Source organism: Anastrepha ludens, chromosome 5 (genome assembly GCF_028408465.1).
Source record: "Anastrepha ludens isolate Willacy chromosome 5, idAnaLude1.1, whole genome shotgun sequence".
Taxonomy (NCBI): domain Eukaryota; kingdom Metazoa; phylum Arthropoda; class Insecta; order Diptera; family Tephritidae; genus Anastrepha; species Anastrepha ludens.
Window position 1 is genome coordinate 16469490 of NC_071501.1, and position 18126 is coordinate 16487615.

Consider the following 18126-nt stretch of genomic DNA (forward strand, 5'->3'; position numbering starts at 1 on the left):
CGTCGTCGCCTCGGCCGAATATTCACGCTGCGAAGGTTATGCTATGTATTTGGGGGGACCAAGTTGGTGTTATTTATTATGAACTGCTAAAATCAAGCGAATCCATCACTGGGGATCGGTATCGACTTCAATTGATGCGATTGAGCCGAGCACTGCGCGAGAAGCGGCCGCAGTACGCGGAGAGGCGTGAAAAAGTTATTCTACAGCATGACTACGCTCGACCTCATTTTGCCAAACCCATTAACACCTACCTGGAAACACTGAAATGGGAAATCTAACCGCACCCGTCATATTCTCGAGATATTACGCCGTCCCATTATCACCTGTTTCGACCGACGGCGCATGGTCTAGCTGACCAGCAGTTCCATTCATATGAAGACATCAATAAATGGCTTGATGCGTGGATAGCCTCAAAAGATGAACAGTTTTACACAGTTTCAGTATAGGAAATCTACCAGAAAGATGGGAAAAAGTAGTAGCCAGTGATGGGCAATACCTTCAATGATTCACTTGGAACCATTTTTTTAGAATAAAGTTGTATTTTCATAAAAAAAAAACATCGAGAACCTAGTTGAGCATCTAATAATTTTATGTTATTTCGTTTTATTTAATTAATTTCTTTATTTTATGTATTTTATTTTATTCTAGTGGACTTAATTTTATTTGATTTTGTTTTTTTTATTTTATTCTGTATTATTTTGTGTTATTTAATTTATTTAAATTTTTTTATTTGACGCTATTTTATTCTTTGACATTTTTTATTTTATAATACTTTGTTATATTTTGTTGTACTTTGGATTATTCAATTCAATCAATCTTTAGTTTGCTTCTCATTATTTTATTTTACTTCACTTGATTTAATTTTTCACCTCACCTACATTTTTTATTTTAATATATTTCATCTATATTTCCAATTCCATTCCATTCCAATTCATTTTACTTCATTCTTCTTCACATTATTTCAATTATTTCATATTTCTTCATAACTTCCAAATCATTTCATTTCACTTTGTTTCACTCCCCTTTTATTTCATCTAATTCCAATTCATTTTATTTCGTTTACAACCCATTCGGTTCCATTTCCTTCCATGTTTCACTTCGCTGCATTTCATTTAATTTTCTTTCATTTCTCATTTCAACACTTTCTCAGACACAGTTAAACGAAAATAATTCCAAACATTTAGTTTTTATTTTCATGTACTCGTAAATTGCTTCACCACCACTTGCCTTTGGGAATCACAAATTAGTGCCCTCCCAGCGGCATAGAATTCGGGAAACCACTTCTTTGGCGCAAAATTGGCAACACCAACCGGCAGACGTGCCGCAATGGCCAAAGAAGTGCCAAAGAAAAACAGTAAAGTTTAAATAAACAAATTAAAGTTTTCACCAAGTACAGCAGCGAACTTTCATTTATTGTAGACAATCTATTTGGAAATCGACATATTGGCCCTCTCGGCCCCTAATACAGCCGCTTCACTCATAAAACCAAAAACATTTAATTTCTTTTTTGCTATTTTCGCCCGCTGTATATAAAATTATTTTTTGTTATTGTTGCTCAAAATTGAAGGCAAATAAACAAAAGTTTGGTAACTGTTGTTGTTGTTGACTTTCGACTTGCTGATTGTTGGCAGTCGTTGTTGCAAATGTCATAGCTGCTGGCATTTGCTCCTTCATATACGAATATACTTGCATAGCGCTGTTGTTGCCGTGGCTGCTGCCTTAGCTGAACTCAGTTGTGAGACTTTTCTGCAGCTCTCAGCAGCTATTGAGACTTTGGCCACAAATCATGTGGTTGTTGCTTTTCGTCCCCACAGCCACACACACACATACACACACAGCTGTTCATTCGGTTAGTTTGGCTCTTAAATCCGCTCTGTCGCTTTGTTTTATTATACTTTCATTTTAATTATTATTTTTTTACTTTTCATTTGACATCTTCGTTCAGAACTTTCTTTGAGCTTTTCTCCATTTCCTTAGCATTTCCGTTTTGTTTACATTTTAGTGATAATTGTCTTTTGTGGCATTCATCGAAGTATCAACTGCTGGTTGCCACGTTATTATTATTTTTTGTTTGTTTTTGTGTTAAAGGCGTGGCTTTTGACTTGTGTTAACTTTGGAAAATCCCTTTTGGCGACACTGTAAGTGTTTGCTATTTCTGTGCATTAGTGTGTGGGTGGATATTTTGTATTCTTTGGACAAATGAATGAACGAAAGTTAGTTGAAACTTAGTTTTCTCAAATATTTTCATTAAAATCCAGGTGAGGCAAAATGCGAAATTCATTAACTCTTTTTTGTTTGCGGTGAGTTATGTTAATGAAATTTGGAAGTTAAAAGTTTCTTTTTTGTAAGCAAAAGTGTTACTTTTGTTAAGCAAACGGAAATTAGTTGCCTTTGTAGTAAATGTTGCCTTCTCTCTGAGCGTGAGAAATAATAACTTTCTTGAAAACAAAGCAGCAGCGGAAATGGAGGCCAAAGCTATAAGTCCTTCTGGACTTTTTTCTTCAGAAAAGATATGAATAGAATCAAACTAGCATTGCTATTGACACTCTATACATTTACAACTTGCGTACTACGAGTAAATGCACTGACAGCAGAAAAAATTTAAAACGATGACAAGCAAAAGAAAACACACACAAAATGGATTGACGAACTACACAACTGGCGGTTTAGTAACGATGATGAAGTGCCCAGTTGGGACTAATTAAAAAAAAACATTATGTAAAATAACGAAAAACTCACAATGCATCCTAAATCAAACAGCAACAACTAAATCGAAAAAAGTAACAAAATTAAGTGAATAATCCCACAAAAGTCAGGTTAAGCTAGGCGGACTGAGCTTGAAAGAAGAAAAGAGTTTACGCGGTGGCGACAGAAACCCATTTTCCACAACTTTAAAATTTTGCGACTTTTTGGCTAATCTACCCTCTTCTAATCATCATCTTTAGAAAGACTACACCGTAAGTACCCAGATCCCCGGAGAACTGGTACTTTCAGAAATCTAGAGTACAAGTACAAATCAATGTCGTATCAGGTCAGTCCATAAGTTCGTGCGTTTTTTAAAGGTGGTTTTAAAACTAATAAAAAAGATGTTTAAAATATTTATTAATCAATAATATATTTTCCTTCATTATTTACATTTAGGCACATTTTCAATTCCCTGCTCAAAAAATTGTTTGTCCTTGGAGCCAAAATGCGCTTCGATATCCCTCTCTATAGCTTCTTTTGAGGAGTAGTTCTTGTTACTCATATGGGGTTGAAGTCTACGGAAAAGGTGATAATCACAAGGTGCAACATCCGAAGAGTATGGTGGATGCGGCATTAGCTCCCATCCGATCTCGTTCAGCTTGCCTAATGTTTGCCTTGGGTATGAGGTCTTGCGTTGTCGTGGTGAAACAAAACTTTGCGTCTATTCACTAAAGACGCTCGATTTTTGTTAAGTGCATCATTCAGGTTTGATAGCCGATGGGAATAATAATCAGCAGTTATCGTTTGGTTTGGTTCCAGAAGCTCATAATAAACAATACCGGCCATATCCCACCAAATTGACAGGAGAATCTTCTTGGGCTGAAGACCATCTCTAGGGGTCGGTTCTGGTGTTTCATCTTTATCTAACCATTGGCGTTTCCGAACAGGATTATTGCAAAGGACCCATTTTTCATCACCAGTAACGAAACGGTTCAAAACCCTTTCACATTCACTCTCTGCTGAAGATTGGCGACGAAAAGTCTATGCGAAGCCCATTTTCCCAGCTTTGAAACCTTTTCCAACTGAACCAGGTGCCTGTGAACTGTTCCATGGGATGAATTTAACTTCAGAGCTATCATATCGACTGTCAAATTTGGCTCAGCTTCCACGAGTTCGGGCAAGCCGTCGGAGTTAAAGACTTCAGGACGACCAGCATGCGGGGCATCTTCCACGTCGCAGTTACCACTTCGGAATTTTGAAAACCTCTTTTGCACAGTCCTTACATTCACGGTATTCTCTCCGTGAACAGTGTTTATTTCTGCAGCAGTAGTTGTTGCATTCTTACCACTTTTATAAAAAAAAATACAAAATATGCCTCTTATACGCGTTCGAAGATTCCATTTTATTTTTTAACAACACGTGCTTTTATCCGCGATTAAAATGTTTGTTGAATGTACAATATATCAAAGAAAATATAAATAGTTCCGTTATATTCCGCGAAAAATTTGTTGTATGCAAAAATCGTACAAAAGAGAAATTACGGGTAAAATTCGCAAGAACTTATGGGATGACCTGATAGAACATTTTTACGATTTTCTGTTTTGAAAAATTACGCACGACAGACGTTTGAAAAACAGTAAGGCCCTGAACAGAACAGACAGATAGTCACCGTTCCTATAAGTATATCGGAAAAGTAATCGTGATGATAGATATATTCTATAGAGGTGTGTACTTAAATGTCGCCAGGAAGATGCGAACCCTACTTAATTAGATAGGCTCAGTACCTGCAAAAACAATCACCCAGTGCTTGGCAGGCAAGACATGCCGCAGTTCTCAACGTCTGATCTGAGCTTTATGCTACTACATAAACTTTTTCAGCCGTACTTTGTGAAATAACGTACGAAATTTATTGTTGTAAAACAACGTAGCCGAATGGGTTGGTGCGTGATTACCATTCGGAATTCACCGAGAGGTCGTTGGTTCGAATCTCGGTGAAAGCAAAATTAATAAAAACATTTTTCTAATAGCGGTCGCCCCCCGGCAGGCAATGGCAAACCTCCGAGTGTATTTCTGCCATGAAAAAGCTCCTCATAAAAATATCTGCCGTTCGGAATCGGCTTGAAACTGTAGGTCCCTCCATTTGTGGAACAACATCAAGACGCACACCACAAATAGGAGGAGGAGCTCGGCCAAACACCTAACAGAAGTGTACGCGCCAATTATTTATTTATTTAACAATCATTATAGTAATGAATACATGCGAATGCGGCTAAAGTATCTGATTAATACTCTGTAGCGACAACATCAATGAAGGTAATAAAGAAACGCGGTCCCAACTGACTTCGGTGTGATTATTACAACTTCACCAGTTGAGGGAAGCTGCTGATACAGCTTCTTTATACGAGTATTTTTCTACATGTAGACACACACATATTCACACATTAATAAATTATGTCTGCACAAGTACTTGCGCGCATATGGGTACGTATGGAGTGGAAAAGTTTTGCCTAAGCAGTTGAAGTACAATAATTGAAGAGAGTTGTGAACGCCAAACCGCTGGTGATGGTGAATTTGGTGGGGGCAAGCAGAAGAAATTTGAATTATGTGGTTTTATGCGGGCGAAGAAGATGGCACAGCTGGAATATTTAAGTGCGATGGCTGGCTTTATTACGTCATAACACAAGCAAATATATGGAAATATTCATATTCATGCAGGGGTGGATGTGGGAGGAGAGGGCTTTTGGGGCTAAAGTTTGCAGCTGATTTAGAGAAATTTTGTGGTTTAGAAGCTGAAAAAGTGATAGTTTAATCAAACGACAAAGTTGGTGATATTTTATTTGTCACTGATGGAGAAGGCAGAGTCACAGATTCGGAAATGAATTTCAAGACTAGGGATAGTTTTTTAAAGAATACCTCAAAGATATATTGTATATACAATAAATCGTCGCATTCTACGAGTTTCTTTTAGAAAACAGAGATAAGAAATAAGGTGAATTTTCATTTTTCTCAAAAAATATTTATTTATTGAATAATTTCTATTTTATCACCCTCAAAGTAGTGCAGCTCAGATATAATACACTTGTTCCAGCGTTTTTTCCAATCCTCGAAGCAGTTCTGATATGCACTTTTTGGTATGTCCTTGAGCTCTCTCAGCGATTCGGTTTTTATCTCCTCAATCGTCGCACAACGCCGTCCTTTCCTGGGTCTCTTCAATCTTAGGAACAGCAAAAAGTCGCAGGAGGACGAATGAGCAATGCTACGCTATTGATTTTGACCAAATAATCTCTCACAAGCAAAAGTGAGTGAGCAGGTCCATTATCAAGACGCAAAAGCCATGAATTTTTTCCACAATTTTGAGCATTTTTTTCGTATTGCTTCACGCAAACGGCGCATAACTTCAAGGTAATACTCCTTATTTACTGTACGACCTTGTGGTAAGAACTTCTGATGCACTACGCCATGGTAATCGAAGAAAGCAGTGAGCAAACCCTTGACATTTGATCGAACTTGGCGTGCGTTTTTTGGACTTGCCTCTTCTGGACTCTTCCATTGGGACGATTGGGCTCGATGGTTTCGATGTCGTAACCATTTACCCATGACCCGTCCGCAGTTATGACCCTTTAAGCAAATCTGGATCATCGTTGATGTCATTCAACACTTCCTGAGCGATGTTCATGCCACATTGTTTTCGGTAAAATTTCAGCAATTTTAGAACGAACTTCGCTGTCACACGCTTCATGCCCGAAATTTCCGAAAAGATTGCATGGCATGAGCCAACCGATATGCCAACATCCTCAGCAACTTCTCTTATTGTGATTCGACGATGCTCCATAACAATTTTCTTCACTTTCTGATTTTCATCAGTTGTTGATGTGCTGGGGCGTCCAGAACGAGCGTCGTCATTCTTCGCGACCTTCTGTAAAAAGCTTGTACCACTTGTAAACATTTTTTGGACTCAGAGTACTTTCACAGTTTGCCACTGACAACATTTCAAGTGTTTTTGAGCACTTAATTCTATTTTTGACACAAAATTTGATGCGACTTCATCGATTCATTTTTTCGATAGCAGAAAGGCGCCGAACACGTAAAACATTTGTCTTATTTATGCCTCTCACAAACAAACTAAAAATGCTATACTGCTAAAGCCGTGAACATATCTTCGAGACGAGTGTACCAACTTAAAAAAAAATTATAATCGGAAGTCGAATGTACGTAACCCGCAATTCACCTTATTTTTGAACGCACCTCGTATACTCGAAAATCGCATTTTTAGCCCAAACTCCGACTCAATACATTAAGAAGTGCTCATCAGCTTTGTGATATACTTCTTAATATGTTCCTATGGCCACGTACCCAGGTGAGAGTGAGGTTTATCGCGCTCGCTAAAGCATTAAGTTCCTCTTTGCATTGTCTGATGATTCTTGAACTGGTTATAGGTGGCTTTAAAGCTACAGGTAAGATGGCTGCATGACTATCAGAAAAAGCACTTACTTCCGATAATTATTGTGGATGGTTTGAAATTATACTGCAAGCATCCCTTGTCCCAAAGACTTTTGCTTGAAAAATACCTTTCGAATTCCCCAGGAGAAACGACTTAGACGTCTCGAGGTGTAAAATGCAGTTGAATTTTTCTTGACTACTGAATTCAAATCACATTCCTCTCGCGTGGGAATTTTACCTTAAATTGTACTTTATAGTCTTCTTGAAGGGTACCCAATTAAAAGGGCCATACATTGTGAAAGTTGGGAAAATTACTTTTATTCAATTCGAAGTCAAAAATATGTGAAAATAATACAAAATTAAGAATCAATTTACTTCTGCTGATATGACCACCTTCTGCCTTGACTATGGCCTTGAGATGATCCAGAAACAAATCGCAAGCTGCCTGAATATGACTTGCAAATATTTTGGCCCACTCGCGGACAATGGGTTTTTTCAGCGCCTCGAGACTGGTGAATCGTTTAGTTCGGACCCTGCTCTCCAAAATGGCCCAAAGAGAATAATCCATCGGATTCGCGTCTGGTGAATTTGATAGCCATTGTGTGGACGTTATGAAGTTCGGAACGTTGTGTTTTAACCATTCTTGGTTCACTCGAGCTTTGTGAAACGGTGCCGAGGCCTGTTGAAACGTTCATGGTCTGCCACCAAAATGATTGTCTGCCCACGGCTTCAAAGCAACCTCCAGAATACTTTCCCGATAATATTTCTCATTTACCTTCATGCCAGGCTCGCCCATCTGCGATTACAGAAGCTCAAACCACTACCTTTGGCGAGTGTTGCCTTCTGGTGGCCAGTCGATGACTCAAATGCTGGTATGAATGGTCGGTCAGATAAGCCTTATCGTTTTGGGAGTTTACTAATTTCTCAATTTGAAACATTTTCTCGACAAAAAACACAATGTTCGGTATTTGACCGCTTTCGGCCAAGCGAAGCAACTCCTTCGCTCTCTCAAGTCTGATTTGTTGCTGCTTTGGTGTGAGATCGTGCGCCTTTTGGAGGCTTGACTTTGATTCATTTTTCAGTATGCGGCGGTTGTGCGCTGTAACCTTCAGCTCGCTCCATGATAAGCTTAGAGGTGCAATTTCGGATTCGGTTGATCCTCGCCAAGTTGTAAGAGGTCTTCCCACTGAACGTCCTGCTTATTGGAACGGGTTCCACATTATCGCTAGTTTAGCCACGTTGTTGTCGTGTATACGCAATATATATAAAATGTAAATAACTAATTAAAAACTACAACCATGCAAAAGTTCAAGTAAATATAAAAGACGTTGGTCATAGCCCCAATCCCCTTGAGCAGAGTTTCTGCCTCCGCCAGTTTAGAAAAGAGTGTCTTTATATAACTCTGTGTGCATATCATATAAATTTATAGCTATATGTGCGAGCTCTTGTATGTGTTTGGGTTTTGCAATAAAACTTTACTAAGCCGCAGTTTAGAAACTTTTGCCACAAACAGCGCAGCAGCTGCATTGAAGTGGATATATTTTAGTATTCCGCAGTAATGGCATTTTCCCCCATTCCGTTTACTTGTTATCTATACTCATGCATGTGTATGTAAAGCTGTCAGTGTGGTATGTGATTTTTCGGCTATTGGCTATATGACTGTAGGTATTTTGATTGCCCAGTTAGTGTCGGCACTCAATTGAAGCTTGTAAGCAACGTGAAAGTGAACTGCGATGATCAGGCGGAATAGGTGCGTGCAGACTAAACTTTTGGGGCTAAATAAAATTCGTGAGAATGATTACATTTACACGGGGTATTGCATACGAGGTAACGCTGCATATCAAATATTTACAAACATACTACATGAAAAAGTACGCGAATATCCGAACAAATTCTGTATGATTACCAAGCAGGTTTCAGAGCCAACTGGTCTACAATACTTCTAGATCAAGTTTTCATAGCCACACAAACTTTCGAGAAGCCATACGAATATGACATTGATATCTGCTGCTTATTTGTGGACTTTAATGAAGTATTTGACAGCATAGGCAGAAAGCATATAAAATTTTAGCTGCAGTCTGCAGGTATCCCACCAAAGCTAATTTAGCTTTCTATTATGAGGCTTACAAATACTCGTACCACAGCGAAGATATTTGTGCAAGGAGAGTTTTCTGAATCATTTCCCTTTAAATCGGAAGTTAAACAGGGATACGCTTTATCAACATTAATATTCAGCCTGGTCTTACACGCAGCAATTACCGAACTAAATCCAAATGGGACTATATACAACAAGCCGTTCCAGCCTGGTGCATATGCAGATGACATACTTATCCAGGCGAAAAGCAGGAGTGAATTACAGATTGTGTTTAAAAAACTAGAAAAAATAGTATAAACAATTGGGCTAAGTATTAATACAGAAAAAACGAAGTTTATGGTCCGGTCCAGCTGCAGTTTAAGCCATAGTGACCTGCCGATCGGAGACTATGCATTCGAGAGTGTGCAAGAATTAATCCATTTGAGTATCAAAGTATCCAGGCCAATAAGGATATGTCATTGACAATTAGTGACAGAGTTTTAGCAGCAAATAAGTCTTATTACTCTAATTTGAACTTGTCTAAGTCAAAATTATAATCTCACGACCATAGGTTAATGATATACAAAGCCTTGATCCGCCCTGTGCTTACCTATGGTTGCGAACTATGGACGCTAAAAACTACAGACATTAATTAGCTAATCTTTCCCGTGAAGTTAAACATCTAGGAGTAATCTTGGATAAGAAGCTGACTTGGGAGACAAACGTTTCACTGAAGGTGAATCGCGCATTAAGGATTTTTCAGCAATGCCGCAGAGCCTTTGGTAAAACCAGGGGTCTGAAACATGCTGTGGTACTATGCATATACACAGCACTTATCAGACCAGTCACCAGTGACGACGGACCATGGTTAAGTACACACTCCGGGAACAATACAGGCTGCAAAGAGGTGAATGTTTATGTATCACGTACAACCTCTGGCGATGCTCTAAGTTCTATGCTTGATTTACTCCCCTTGGATCTTAAGATACAACAGGAAGCCATAAAAGCAATTTGTAGACTCCATCAATATCGTTTCTGGCACGAAGACGGAACTTCGGGACTCACAGAAATCTTTAAGTTGCTATCTGAGCAGTATCCACTGTTTCTGGCACCTAAAGACGACCTGATACCCACAGTTTCTTTTGGAGGGAAATTTGATGTCAGAGTTCAATATCGTGAGCAATCCAGACTGCATTCAGAGAGGTTTGATGGATATTTTTTTTACCGATGCATCCAAGAATAAAATAGGGTTTGGAGCCGAATGGTACTTAAACAGCAGTAATAAGTATTATTGTGCTATGGGGGAAATGGCAACAGTTTTCCAAATGGAAAATTTTGCCATCCTGAAAGTAGACGAATGGATAATCGAGAAAAAATGGAGCGGGAAACAGATTGGAGTTTTCCGTGACAGTCAGGCTGCACTGAAGGTCCTGAAAACGCGTAGCAAACCTCAAAAATTGTTCAGTAATGTAAGAAGAAGCTTAATTCTGTTGCAAGGCCTTTAGATATATGGGTTCCAGGACACTCCAGTGTTCAAGGAAACGAAATGGCCTATGAATTGGCAAACCGTGGATCAGCGGTACCTCCACAAAAGCCAGAGCCAATAATCGAAATGAGTTCCACAGGAATCATGAATTGGATCAGCGCTTATGTATGCAATCTACATAAAGAGCGATGCTCCGGTCTAGAACGATGCAGGACTGAAAGTGTTTTATGACAAGCCCGAACAGAAAATTTACAAACTTTCTACTAAAACTTAGAAGGAAACACATTCGGTTGATGGTTGGTATTATTACAGGGCACAACCCATGGGGTCAGCATATGACCACGATTGGAATGGTTGAGGACTCGATGTGCCTGTCTTGCTTGGAGGAGGCGGATAGCACTGAGCACTTTTTCTGTGAGTGTCCTGCTTTTGCTAGAGCAAGGCTACAAATTTTGGGTTCCGATGCCGTGAGAATGAGTTATACTCGTTCTCTAAAACTGGAGGATATTTACAGATTTACAAAATAATTTGGAAAATTCTCACAAGACTAACTACCGCTGTCTCTGTCTCTATTCTTTCCTATCTCTTTCTCTCATACTTTTCTCCTTTCCTCCTTGACTATCTACTCTCTTTCCAGAGCTCTAAATACAATGGGCTTTTTAGCCTGAGTGTTTTAGGAGCCATCAAATCTCTTGGTGCTCCGTGACTCGACCAATTCAAATTTAAAATTTCAATTTCAATCGACTAATGGTATTCGAAAGAGAAATTTTGCGAAAAATGTATGGACCAATAAGGCTGCAGGACGGTACTCATCGAATAAGATATAATCATGAGCTGAAACTTTTAGCAAAGCACGTAATTGTGAAAAGTTTATGAAATCTCAGAGGATAAGATGGCTTGGGCACGTGTTTTGAATGCCCAAGGAGAGTACAACTCGAAAGGCAGTTGAATTGCGCACTGTTGGAGGCCGAAGAAGAGGACACCCCAGAAAGAGATGACTCGAAGGCATTGAAGCTGGCCTTGAAAAGCTGAGCGTGCGGCATTAGAAGAAAGTAGCCTTAGATAGAGGCGGGTGGCGAAAGGTTGTGAATAAAGCAATGGTTCATCAAGAACTGTGATGCCAAGAAGAAGAAGGACATTAACACACTTGTACAATGTACATGTTATATACTTATATACTGTACATATTTTGTATTATATATCCACTCACAATTCATTCTGATCTTTGCTTGCTGGCACCAATATCCAACTACTTTCCTTTAACTTTGCACATAAGTTGCATACTGAACACTTCGCCTTCTGTCAATCTATTGATATACTTCGGAGTCCCTATATACTCGCATATCTATGTTTTTAAGTAGTTAAGTATGCGAGTATGCACTTGCCTTAACTAGCGGACGGTCGCTGTACTCAATTAGTCTCATTTTCCTTACATTTCGTATTCGCTCAGCGCTTCTTTCGAGAACACTTCCGCCTACTCTTTCTCTTTTCTTTCACCGCTCACTCGCGCTACTCAATAATAATTAATTTTCTTCAAAATATTTTAAACTGCTTCTATTTTAAGTTGCGCCTCAAAGTCTTTGTGTTTATATTTGGTTTTATCAAGAATTAATTTCTGGAATATTGCTAAATATTCAAATTGTCTACACACTTTTTGCTGCAGAAATCGCTTTGCGAGCTCCCATCTATTTATCAGATGTTTGTACTCACTTTGGTGATGAGAATTTCTGAGTTGGTCCTCTGGTTTTTCATACTCTTACTTGCCTATTTCTCCCGCTTCAGTTGTTAAGTTTCGCAGTTGATTCTCTCTCTCCCTTTTTCTTCCTCTTGCTTCTAGCTCTTGCTCCTTGCAAATCCTCTACGTCTCCACAGCCCAATCTTTACTACAACAAGTAGTTGAGAAATTAAGCTCATTGCGCCTAATAGTATGTTTTCTTCGAAGCTTATTAATTCGCAATAAATTTGTTTTTGCCGTCAATCTGAATTGCCGCTGAAAGGATTAAAATTTCCGGCTAAAGCTGAAAATTATATTTGCACAAGAAGCAGCTATTCATGGTAAGAGAAAAAACGGGGAGAAGAAGAAGAACAAAAACAAACAAACCGGATTTTAAAGCAAACAAACGGAAAAAGGATGTAGAACTTTTCTTTAATTGTGTAAAATGCTATTTTATTGCTAGACATCCGGCTTGCAAGTATTTGCTGCAAATATAATTTTCATGTCAAGGAAACTCGAGGGTATGAAAAAAATAAAATAAGTGAATTGTACTATATTTTTCCTGATGTTGGTTTATAAATCATGTCAGTGCAAAAACTGCAACCGAAAAATCATTATGCCCCCTTAGTATTAAAATAGCCTATAAATTTTTTGATGTTTTGAGAAAATGAATTTCAAACTTTTTGTCGAAAGTAGCTCTCACTCAAATCTCGTTATGTCTGTAAGTATTTATTATTTTTTGACTGACGTTTTGACCCACTTTGTGGAACTAGAATTTGACCAAATTTTGGCCACATATAAAATCGACGATGGAGAATCCAAAAATTCAATAAAAAAATAATAGCCTATGAGCACATAGGCTATTGTTATACTAAGGGGACGATTAGTTGTCGAATGGTAACTGTGTTTGAGCCAATTATACTATTAAGTCCTTTTGTGTATGCTAAAGTGCACAGGTAATTAAAATTTTAAAGCAAAAGTACAAAATAACTTCATGTCACTATTCACTTTTTACTATTCAAACATTCATGAAAATTACATTAAGGAGCTTATAAAAAATTGTGCCAGAATTACTATTACTTTGACGCCGTCGGCTTTTTTTTGTTAGCAGTCATGAGTTTGTTATTCCCTATCCACTGCTGCCATTTCCTGGATACAAATATTGTGGTATATTTATATATTTTTTTTTAATGATAATGAACTCGAATTTAAGAGTGCTCTAATTCGTGAATATTTTGAGTGTTGAGCTACTTTCTGAGTCGAAAAAAGGGTGGCAACTCTGATAAAAACATCCTTATTTAAGCGTTCTTAAGCACTTTTTGTATGTTACCTGCATTCTAATATGTAATTTAACTGTGAAGCTGTTTTTCCATTACAAATAAAGTGGCAACGCCTTACAAAATTTTTTTTTCAATTTTAGCTTTAACCTTTCTTTTAACATATTTCCTTTGACATTTATGCGCAAAAATTTAATTTTGTTAATAATTTCAATTTTTTAATTAAGTGGCAACGCCATACAGACATATTTTTCGATTAAAGATTTCTTTGAACACATTTCATTTGACATTTATATCCCAATATTTATTTTATATTTAATTTAAAAAATGTTTTTTAATTAAGTGGCAACGCCATAAAAACTTCTTTTTAAGGCTTTGTTTCTTCGCTTGGAAACATTTAATGCAATATTTATATCCACATATTCAGTTAAGGTTTTTAATTTCATACCTTAATTAAAAATTAAGTGGCAACGATATACAAATTATTTTTCAATTTAAGATTTTTTCTTTCTTTGAATACATTTCATTTGACATTTAAACCAAAAACATTTTTGAATTTTAGCTTTCTTTTAACATATAATATTTCGCTTGATATTTATCATCATCATTAGCATTACAGTCTTGTGCAGACCATTGCTTCCACAACTACGGTTCTCCACTCCGATCGATTCTCTACTACTCCTTTCCAGTTTGTGATACCCATTTTCTGCATGTCGGCTGTGACCTCATCTACCCAGCGTTTGTTTGGTCTCCCTCGACATCTCCGTCCAATTGGTTGTCTATGGAACGCTATATTGGCAGCTCTCCATTTGGGCATTCGGTACATGTGCCCCAGCCATCTGATTCGTTGGCTTTTTATAAAGCGTATTGCGTTTCCATTACGTATCAATGTGTCTAGCTCATGATTGTATCTTATCCGATACGTTCCGTCATCTCGCCGGGAAGGACCATATATTGTTCGCAGTATCTTTCTTTCAAACCTTAGTATTTGGTCCATGTCTTTTGTTTTAAGTACCCATACCTCACTGCTGTATGTTAGTATGGGTTTTATAAGCGCTTTATACATTGCTATCTTTTGATCTCTTGATAGCAATCGGGACTTGAATAATTTTATGTGAGCAAAGAATGCTTTATTTGCCGCACTTACTCGGTCATTTATTGCCACGGAAGTGTCAGAATTACTGCTGATGAAAAAACCTAAGTATTTAAATTTGTCGACCTTCTGTATGCATTCACCATCTATTTCAATGTGTGCATCTTCACTCGGTTTCTTTGCGAAGTGCATATATTTCGTTTTATCTATGTTTACCCGTAGACCCACTTCTAAAGCTGTGTTTTTCAATCGCATATAAATGTTCTTAAGCTCATGTTCATTCTGTGCAATCACGACAATGTCATCGGCATAAGCTAACACTTGCGAGCTGCAATTAAAAATCGAATTGCCACATTTCAGTTTGCATACTACCTCATGTAGTAATAAATTAAAAATTGTCGCTGATAGTGAATCGCCTTGTTTTACACCTGATGAAATGCTGAATTCGTTGGTAACATCTCCATTTATCATAACCTTGGCATTAGTGTTTGATAGTGTCATCTGAATTAGTTTTATAATTTTTACCGGTATACCTTGTTTAAGCATTATGTCGTTCAGACAGTTTCTATTGATGCTGTCGAAAGCTTGCTTAAAATCAATGAACAGACAGTGCAGATTTAGTTCGAACTCTCTGTGTTTCTCAAGAATTTGCATTAGAGTGAAACATTGGTCTGTTGTGGATCTACCCTGGCGAAAACCGCACTGGTAGTCATCCAAAATTTTTTTTTTTTTTAAATTTGATATTTATACTCTTGATATTTATACTCCAACATTTAATTTTGTAAATAGTTTCATTTTTTTATAAAGTGGCAACGCCATACAGAAATACTTTTTACTCATAAACTGCATTCTTCCATTGTAGATATTTCGTTTAATATTTTTTTGAATAGTTTACGAATTTAAAAATTAAGTGGCAACGCTATAAAAAATTATTTTTGAATTTTAGATTTCTTTCAACACATTTCCTTTGACACTTACGAGGGGTGCCTATTATATGTCGGGATTAGAGAACAAAAACAAATTTTAACCATCGAAAATCGCTTTATTGTTTTTCAAAATATTCTCCATGAAGATCTATACACTTTTGCTTGCGTTTGAACCAATAGTCGAAGCACTTTTGCCACTCTGAATGAGGTACCTCCAAAACATGCATTCTAAATGCCGCAACCGCTTCTTCAGGTGTCGAAAAACGTTGACCTCTCAGTTTGTTTTTTACGTACGGGAATAAAAAGAAGTCATTCGGTGCCAAGTCAGGACTATACGGCGGATGACCCATTAATTCGATGTTTTGGGCGCTCAAAAATGCAGTTGTTTGAGCCGATGTGTGAGAGCTCGCATTGTCCTGGTGAAGAGTGATCCGTCTTTGGCGATTGGTTTTCCTAATTTCTTGGAAGACAACTGGCAAACAAATGGTTGTGTACCACTTAGAATTTACTGTTCTGCATTGTTCTAGTGGTACAGTTGCGACATGTCCAGTTTTTCCTAAAAAACAGGCGACCATTTGCTTGGAAGTGCTTCGTGCGCGAACAACTTTTGTTGGATTTGGCTCATCTTGAAACACACATACAGTCGACTGCTGTTTACTTTCAGGCTCATACGCGTAAATCCATGATTCATCACCTATCACGATGTCATAGACGTGTTTCGAAGCCCCGCGATCGTATTTTTTGAGCATTTCCTTCGACCAATTGACACGAGCCTTTTTTTGAGCAATTGACAAATTGTGTGGGATCCAACGCGAACAAATTTTTTTGACAGTCGAATGTTTATGCAATATTGAATGTATGCTGGTCCCACTAATGCCTAAGATTGTCTTAATCTCACGATAGGTCTCATGACGATCTTGCAATATCAGTTCGCGCACAGCATCAATGGTTTTCGGAACAACAACTGATTTTGGACGACCTTCACGAAACTCGTCTTGGTGTGAACTACGACCACGATTGAATTCACCATACCATCGATAAACACTGGTTCTTGATGGAGCTTCATCGCCAAAAAATGAATTAAGTTCATCCATGCAACGTTGCTGAGTTAATCCACGTCGAAAGTTGTATAAAATAATCGCTCAAAAATGTTAACGATTTAATTCCATTTTTGGACCGAGATGAATCTTTTAAGTTACTGTAAACAACACAAATGGCGCTGGTATTTCAAAACGTTCTGAGTACGTAAAAGCCAAAAAATGTCAAACTTTGCGATACAGCTGTCAGTTGCCAGATTGCAACACCAGGGTTGCCAAATCCCGAAATATAAAAGGCACCCCTCGTATATCCCAATATTTAGTTTTGTATATAGTTTAAAATTTTTTTGTTGAAAATTAAGTGGCAACACCATAAAAAAATAGTTTTTAATTAAAGCTTGCTTTGCCTTTGTAAGCATTTCGTTTTAATATTTTGATGGATATTTCCAGTTAGTTTTATTCCTTCGTTAAAAATTAAGTGGCAGCGCTATACAAAAACAGTTTTCAGCTAAAGTGTTTCCCTCCTTTCACAATGAACACAAAAATATTTTAAATTATAATAGAATTTCAATATTTATATCCACACATTCAGTTAAGGTTCCTAACTAGTTTTATTTTGAGTTCGAATACTTTCCAAAAGAAAAATTAGGTGGCAACACTGGTAAAAAATATGGTTTTTATGAGGAGTTTTTTCATAACAGAAATACGCTCGGAGGTTTGCCATTGCCTACAGAGGAGCGGCCGCTATGAGAAAAAACTTGCTGTACCATTTTGATGTTTCACGCATGGAAACCAACCCATTTGGCTACGGCGGACCGAATCACTCTTTGTGAATTACGGATGCAATACCATACTAAAACGGAATGCTCTGCTCAGGCCGTCTGCAGGAATAAGCTTTCAAAAAAAATGTAGATATATGATCGGCCTAGTAAGATTCTAGAGTGCTGTTCTTTTAAAGAAATTCTCCATACTCGTATATTGAGTTGAAGTCCTATGCTCTGTTCGGGACAAGAGGAGTTGATGATGATGATGCTATTTTGGATGTGGAGATGTAGATGTTTTACGATTCATTTGGGAAATAATTGCAATGTTTTCGTTATATGGAAAAGAAAATGAAGCCTGTCTGCACTGACAAACAAAAACAGGTTCCTATAATTTGCAATCAGTACTACTCGACCAGCCAATTCAGTGACAAGCACACTAATCTCAAGACGTCAGAAGCCCTTACCATTCATTTAGTGGTATTGGCTCGCTCAGTACAAATATTTTCGCTAGGATCTTGAAACGATTGGTAAACATTTAAAGATTCCACACGGCTCCTTCTGGTAGTCTGTCTGACTTGCAACTATACAAAAATGATAATCATCAAATTTATTAAGATATTTCTTGATTTC

General features: G+C 37.7%; 1 protein-coding gene and 1 long non-coding RNA gene across 2 annotated transcripts in view; both read left to right on the forward strand.

Moving 5' to 3' along the window:
• The window catches only part of LOC128863611 (gamma-aminobutyric acid type B receptor subunit 1), a 290985-nt gene that overhangs the window by 124426 nt on the left and 148433 nt on the right, over window positions 1-18126 (forward strand). The gene's annotated exons all lie outside the window — the stretch shown is intronic.
• LOC128862997 (uncharacterized) lies at window positions 1114-1590 on the forward strand. The gene is made up of 2 exons (XR_008454568.1): window positions 1114-1354; window positions 1420-1590. It is a non-coding gene; the product is annotated as an uncharacterized LOC128862997 (long non-coding RNA).